Consider the following 7521-nt stretch of genomic DNA (forward strand, 5'->3'; position numbering starts at 1 on the left):
CAACGCTTATATACAGAGCCCCGCCTCCCTGACCTTCGCCTGTGTGAAAAGCCACAAATACGTTTTATTTTTAATAAAAATTATGGCCTGTAGCGTATCACGACACTGCTGCCACCTACATTCTTTTTGGTTTAGACTGTAAGCTAACAGTTGCAACAGGTCTCGTACTGCCGGAGCACCACCAGCTTCCCGTGAACACATGTGTGCCGCGCTTACATATTTATCGTGTATTGTGTGCGTTTATTGCGTGCTTATCGTACGCGACATTCGTCGACTGGGCATTTTCCGCGTGTTGGGGCGTTCTCCTGCCTTGATCCAGTGGCGGATGATGGTCGTTGTTCGTTGCCACTCAACACAGCCTCACGGGACGCACAGCTTTGTGTCCGCGCTCAAAAGTGCTTTCTTGCTTCGTTCATCGATTACTCACGTTGATCGAGTGATCGAGTGTACTTCCGAAGACAATCCGCGTCCGAGTGTTTTGGCAAGCGGCGACCGCGGTTCCACAGGAGCGGAAGCTTGAGCCTTTTGACGAGCGACTGTGCCAAACTTGGGTAAGTTGAAGAAGGTCGCTTAACTACGTAACTTTGTTACTTCGTTGCATGAAAACTGTTTGCAGGAACCGTCGTGTTGGCACAGCGAGGATGATCAACAGATACCCGATAGGCAGGTATGTTTTGTGCTTTGGGTGCTCTTATATACACCACCATAAATGACATGTTTGAAGGATGCGCATTGCGCTACGCAATCTATGCTTCGATCATGCAGGCCTCGTGTCGTTGTGCTGTTATTCCTTGACTGTTTACTGTACGAGATCATCGCTTGAGAGTGTTTCTAGAATCCCTTGTCGCCGTTAGAAAGTGTGTGCTTTTAAACACATGGGGTCGTCCCATAATGTTTTCACTGTGGTGATGCGAGAGTTCACCAAACTCCGCAATAACGCGCAAAATTATCACAAGACTGGGGACGTGATACAGGGGCGTAGCCAAGGGGGGTGTTGGGGGGGTTCAACCCCCCCCCCCCCCGAAATTTTTCAGTTTTGCTTGCGTATATAGGCACGCACACATACAAACGCACGCACGAACATACATAAAGTATGGTTGAACCCCCCCCCCCGAAAAAAATTTCTGGCTACGCCCCTGACGTGATAGCAAAACACACAGCCCTGACACGCGCACACGATGATGGATATGTTTTCGTGGTTGCGTCCCCGAGCTTTTCGCCAGAAATCCATGCAGTTGTTTTGTGGTTAGGATTTTAACCTAGCTGCCTCATAAATGTTTTAAAGGAGCTCACTCGAAGTAATGTATTTGAGTGAATTACGTTACGTACTGGTACTAAGTGCACGCTCCAACAAATGCGTACTTAATGTGAAGAAGCACATGTTTATATCAAATAGTGTTAGTAGACGAATATGTCAATTCAATTAGGTTAATTAAGCTAACACATGCTACTCTTTGTTTCAATATTGTGTGTTTGAGAAAATATGCGTGAGCCCGTGTTCTGCCATTATATATTTTTTCTTAGCATCTTTTAAGCACACGAGGTTCTCTATCACAAATAACTTAGATTGTGCTCATGTTGCGAGAATGTTGCTTTATTGTGTGGTGCTTTAAGTTATTGTATTTTCACGCTTTTTTTTTACTTAGCATAGTACCAATATTGTTCTCTTACTTAAATGCATAACCAAGGTTTAGTATGCAGTGATTTAGGGTTTATTGAGCTTTGTAAGGTCATAAATTAAAAGAAAAAGATCTCAATTCTCATATATGTTTCCAGAAGTTCACAGAAAGTTGGAAAGTATTATCGGTTTTGTGAAGGCCTTACATAACTTAAAATGAAATCAAAATTGACAGCTCAACTCTACAAGACAAACTACACGGGAATTCGCTTTAGAGAACCAAAAGTTTGTTCCCTGAATGGCGTACATTCATGATGCAATACAATATGCATGGCTCATTCCCACCTCACACCAAGTGCACATGGACCACGCACACTCTTTCATTTTTTTTATATTTCGATAAAAGTGTGCATATCGTTGTTTTCATGTGGATCGCCCATAGGGCTATGTGCATATTTCGGGTATTCCTTACAGTCTTGGGCAATAACTAGTTACTAGTAACGCGTTACCGGTAACTAGTTACTTTTTTCGGTAACTTGTAACTGTGACTAGTTACTTTTAATTTATAGGAACTTGTAACGGTAACACTGTTACTTTTTTACAGAGTAACTGTAATGGGAAATACCGTTACAGTTACTTTCCCATATCCTCTCCACCTTTCATCTTTCCACAGCACGGCTCCCCTACCAATTTAGGGGTGGAGGTCGCTTAGAGAATTATCTACCCTGCAGAAGACCGAGGTCAGCAGTCAGTCTTTAACACAACTTAAGTTTACTTGTAAACTACATGTCGTAAGTCAATCATGTTGGAACTGAACAACTTGCTAAATTCAAGTAGTTTTTTTTTTCCGGTGTATATATATCCTTTTTGTCACTTGAGCTCCTAGCTCGGTTCTTGGTGTACCGGTGGAACATCACGACGCCAAGTTTATATTCTCCTTCGTCCGAGGCTGCGCAATAATCATGTTTGACTGACGGCTAGAAAGCAGCAGAGCGCGAAACGGTTGAGAGGCACAAATACTGTGAACTAAGTAATTTTTCAAAACCTCTTTGAAACTAATTGTAAAAGGTTTACTCCAACTTAATACAACAATTATTAACAAAATCACATGGACGTTTTGCCTCCTATGCATCTGACAATCCTCAGTATACACTGGCAACAAGAAAAGAAAGGAAAGAAAGAAAAAAATTTGCGGAGATCGACCAGTGTCCCATACGTCCGTGTAAACCAGTAGGGGAATGTGGTTGTTGCATGTTATAGTCGGATACAACTTTAGAAGTCAGCGGCATTTTCCTCCTCAAAGGCAGATGAACACAAGCCTGCACCAATGGGCGCGCACTTCGGGACGGACATCATGAGCGGGATGGCGGTGGCTTCGCCTTTGGAGAACATCGGCGCGTGCATGAGCGGGACTATTTCTTTTCTTTAGTCTCTCCTGACTTCTTAAGTTCTATCCGACTATAGTTACTATATATGCTACGACATGGCTCCTAAAGGTGCCATATACAGTAACTATATTGCAAGCCGACGCGTCGCGGCGAATGAACCGCGATTCCAGGAGTTCCTTCCCCTCACCTTCGTTCACGAGCCAGCGTCGTCACAGTGTTTACGTCAAAGCTATGCCCTGTTCTCCGGAAGTGTTAAACAAGCTCCATCTTAGAATGCGTTGCATGAGTTGCTTTAACAACATCCCATTTGCCTTCTTTAAGCCTCGTTGATTCTTTCCTTCCCACTTCGCCGATGCAAGTCGCGTCACAATGCCCGCATCGGGCTTGTATATCACCCTACTCTGATCGTCTGCAGGTGTGCAATCTTTGGGTTTCGCGAACACATGCCCCAGAGTATAACGGGACTTAGAAACGGTTTGTATGCCCAGCGGACGCAAAGCTAACCGAACAGGGTCTGATACACCTTGAACATATATATGGAACAGACACAATGGACGTCGTCTTCATTCGTCACACACTCTCCGTTGCTATTTGCATGCGCTTCTGGGTGTCGTTAATAAACATCCTATGATACTGCTGTCGTTCTAGTGCATCAACCGCATTTTCCATTTTGAGTATCAGAGGACATTTGTTACTATTATTTGCAAATAAATTCCCTTTTTCACCAACGGTGCATGAACAACAAAATTGATGCAACAAAATGAGGTGTACACAACAATGCTTGTGTTTGGCCCCCTATTAGGTTTACTTCGTCTAGGGTTTACCACGTGCAGTTTTGACTGCCCGCATGCCTTCATACATATTTAATAAATGAATTCTATCGTTTGGTTTGTAATCTATTATTTATTTTATACAGTAACGGAAAAGTAGCGACGTTACTTCGTCACAGTAACTGCAACAAGTAACGACGTTACTTGTCACAGTAGTGTAACTGTAACAGGTTACTTTGGAAACTCTGTAACTGTAACAGTTACTTTAACAGAGCCAATGACTTCACCCATCAAGCACGTGTTTTCAGACACCCCTCTCAATATCACTTAAATTCCACATGTGGGCTTTTAAAAGTACGCCGCCCGCTTTCCCCGCCTGTAGTTGCCTTACCCACCATCTTCTGCAGCCCTTTGTGAGGGCTAGACGTGCCGCCCTTGTGCAGCCTTTCCAAGTGGCTTTCATACTCCACTCTTTTTTTTGCCTTTGACGGCTCTCGCTCAGTAGACCCCCCCCCCCCTTTTCCACTTTTTTTTTCTTTTTTTCTCTCCTTTTTCTTGCTTTTTTTTTTTTTTTTTCCTTCTTTGCAGCTCCCCTTACTTCTGAGATGAGAGGCCTGAGCGCCGTTGCAAACTTTCTTGAAATGATGTGGCAAGGGCTACACTCCTCTCTCTAGTTTTCTCTTTCCAGGCAGCAATTACCAACAGCGACAAGCACCACCGCTAGACATGACGTCAACACTAACCCTTTAAAACTAACACGCCAAGGATGACAAGGTGCCTTCGATAAAGATAGGTCCCCTATGGAAAACGTCGGCCAGCCTGTCTGAGGCACTTTCTCCTGTTTGAAACCTGTCCCACTTTTTGGCTTAGGTAACTGTAACACTGTTACATTTTACTGGTAACGTGCCCATGACTGATTGCTTACTGTGTACATGTGTGAATGTTGAACACGCAATGGCACTCTTTCAATAGTCTGCAAGTGGCTGGTCCACTAATACCTGTTCTTATTGCACCCTGATCCCTTCATTCAAGGATCGATCTCTTTAATATATGAATATAGACTTGCCTGAGGACATGTTTGGTACTCACTATCTGTGTGTGGTTGGGTTTGTCTTGAGTGAAAATCAACATTTCCTTGTGGTATCTATTATGCATGTATCAGCGATGAGAGCTGTTCATGGCACCGACACAGAGGACAGATTGCAGTACAAGATAGGAGCATACTTCCTGCAAGCCCGGGCAAGCCATAATGAGTGGTAGGCATTTCTTTTCATCACTAGATTGCGACAGTTTGGACACATAGCACCTATAGACCTTATGCAAAATCTGCTGCCATCTAGCGGCCGCTGTGTGCATTTCCGCCATGTTGAAGGCTAAGCGCGCTCCGCATGTAGACAAGGAGCGTACATATCAACGTGTGGCGGCTGATAAGAACGAAAATGCCAACATATTTTCGAGTGCTGTGTTGCTGAGATTGAGGAAATTGGGATGCTGAAAGAAGGTTTGCAGGAACCAAGCCTCCATGTTAGTACATTTCCTCGTGGCCGACGAGAATCAGCAGATCGTTCCGTTGCTTCGGTTACTGCTTACGACTAACGCCATGTTTCCGTTCGCCGTTAATATATGCGGTATGTGACAGCATCGGCACTCATCAGAGAACACTCTTTCATGTCATGCCAGAACAAGAAAGTTTTCGCACCGTGTGCTTGCTGCAGGCACAAACCCGCTTCGTGTACGAGCTTCAAAGCTGCACCGCGGCTACTCGCGCATGCCTGCGCTGCTGTTGATATTAGCTTGTTTATTAAATTGCAATAACAATTACATGTTAGACAGATAGCTCGTGCGCGTCATTGATTTGCAGCGGACGGACCGATTGTGCTGGAGCGTGTTGTTTGTAGTTTGTTTTCGATGGTGGAGTTTAACAAGGTAGCGTCTGGTGGGATGCTTTGCGTGCGTACTTCTTCACTATGCGTATTTTTCAAGCATTTCATGTGGTATCACTGCCAGGTTCAGACGGGTTGCCCGGATGTCCTGACCGCCCCCACCCCTTACATTTTTTTGTTTAACTTATACCCCAGGAAGAGCAAATCAGGTTCTCCCAAAAGCTCATCCCCCCTTCGGAAAAATCCTCTGTACACTCCAGTTTGCTATGAAATGTTAACAGGTGCTTCAAGTGCGTGGTACTTTTCTTATGAAACTAAATAAAATGCTGTTCCGGGAAATGTGCTACATTCTACCGTGGGTGCGCCACCGCTGGTTACGCGCTGAGGCGGTTTCAGTCGGTGAAGCAAAACTGCCTTGCCGCAACGGGTTTAAATTGTAAAGCACCAGTAGGCCCCTAAAGCGACAATGTGAACACGAATATTCTTGGCGTTTCCTGTTATATAGGATCACATATCGAAGGATATTCAATAAAATACCAGCTGATCGGCATCTACTTCTAGGAGACACTACACTTTTCATGTTCACTTTCCACGTGCATGAGATGCGCAATTTTCTGCATTTTAATCGCACGGTAATTCTGTACATAACATAGGTCGGATGACTACAACAGCGAAATAATATTATTTCAAAGATAAAAAGAGGACAACGTTTTATTTAAAATTAGATGGACACTACGTCGGCTCGACATAGGCTGTCCCTCATGAAATATGCTTTCAATTGGGTCAACTGCACTTTCTTACCGTCATCGCTGCGCCTAGCCACGCTAAATAAAGCCTCTTCCCAACCATCCTACATTATACAAGCATGATATTCAGATAGCTAACAACGCTTTATTCGCTACACTGAAAACAGACAGGCCAATTTGTAACCTAGCGCAGAGCTTCATATCGACGACGACAGGCCTGCACGTGACTCGCAGTGTCAAACTTGTACCTTCTTCTCGCTGTGAGGCAGTTCTTTACACGTAATAACCGTCAACGTAAAAACTAGGAAATGCCGGTAACGTGTACAGGCCCGCCTGACATTTTTATGCCCTGATTGCCGACTACCAAAGCGGATACAAGCAAGAAGTGATAGCGGCGACAGCAATAGAATTCGGGCACAAGCCTCCAACATGGCGCCGAATCTTTAGCTTCGTCAAACCTCCAACAGATGGCAGCAATTTGCATAAGGTCTATTGATATACAGCATATACTGGCCTTTAGCTTAGGAGTGAGAAACGTACCTTCTGCACTTCAGTGCAATGCATATTATTTAGTTTGCATTCCTTGAACATGGAACATCGAATAGTTTGTATTGTTGAGCTTGTAATCTTTGAACATGGGATGTCGCTAGAGCCAACGTTTTGAAACTTGGAGTTGTCTTCATAAAGGGAGCAACTGTTATTCTTGATGTTGCCATCTTGATGAAGGCAAGTCTACTCGTACAAGAGTTGGCTGCAGTGACATACCGTTTGAAGATTTTTTTCGTCTCTTCAAGCCTCCTCCATCTTCCATTGAACATCTGTGTTGTTTGTGCTGCCATGAAACTGTGGTGCAGCTGCCATGAAAAAAAAAATTGGGCGTGCGCAGGCACAGCTCCATCGAAGAAAAATAATTATTTCTTTGTTAAAGATAGTGAAGGCACACTAATGCATCTCAGCCAAGATTATTAATAGTTGCTGACTCAATTTTAATGTAGTAGTTTCGTTGCTGTGCATACGCACGATGAAACTCTCATCAAAAAGTGGGAAGCAACCACACATGCTCCAGTGTTCAGCTAACCAGTCTTCCCTGAGCCTTTCTTTGATACACTGCCCCAT

General features: G+C 44.1%; 1 long non-coding RNA gene across 1 annotated transcript; it reads left to right on the top strand.

Annotated features, from left to right (window-relative positions):
• Positions 1-294: 294 nt before the first annotated feature.
• LOC125756777 (uncharacterized) lies at positions 295-5028 on the top strand. The gene is made up of 3 exons (XR_007414737.1): positions 295-551; positions 617-667; positions 4939-5028. It is a non-coding gene; the product is annotated as an uncharacterized LOC125756777 (long non-coding RNA).
• Positions 5029-7521: the final 2493 nt, after the last annotated feature.

Source organism: Rhipicephalus sanguineus, chromosome 1 (assembly GCF_013339695.2).
Source record: "Rhipicephalus sanguineus isolate Rsan-2018 chromosome 1, BIME_Rsan_1.4, whole genome shotgun sequence".
Taxonomy (NCBI): Eukaryota; Metazoa; Arthropoda; class Arachnida; order Ixodida; family Ixodidae; genus Rhipicephalus; species Rhipicephalus sanguineus.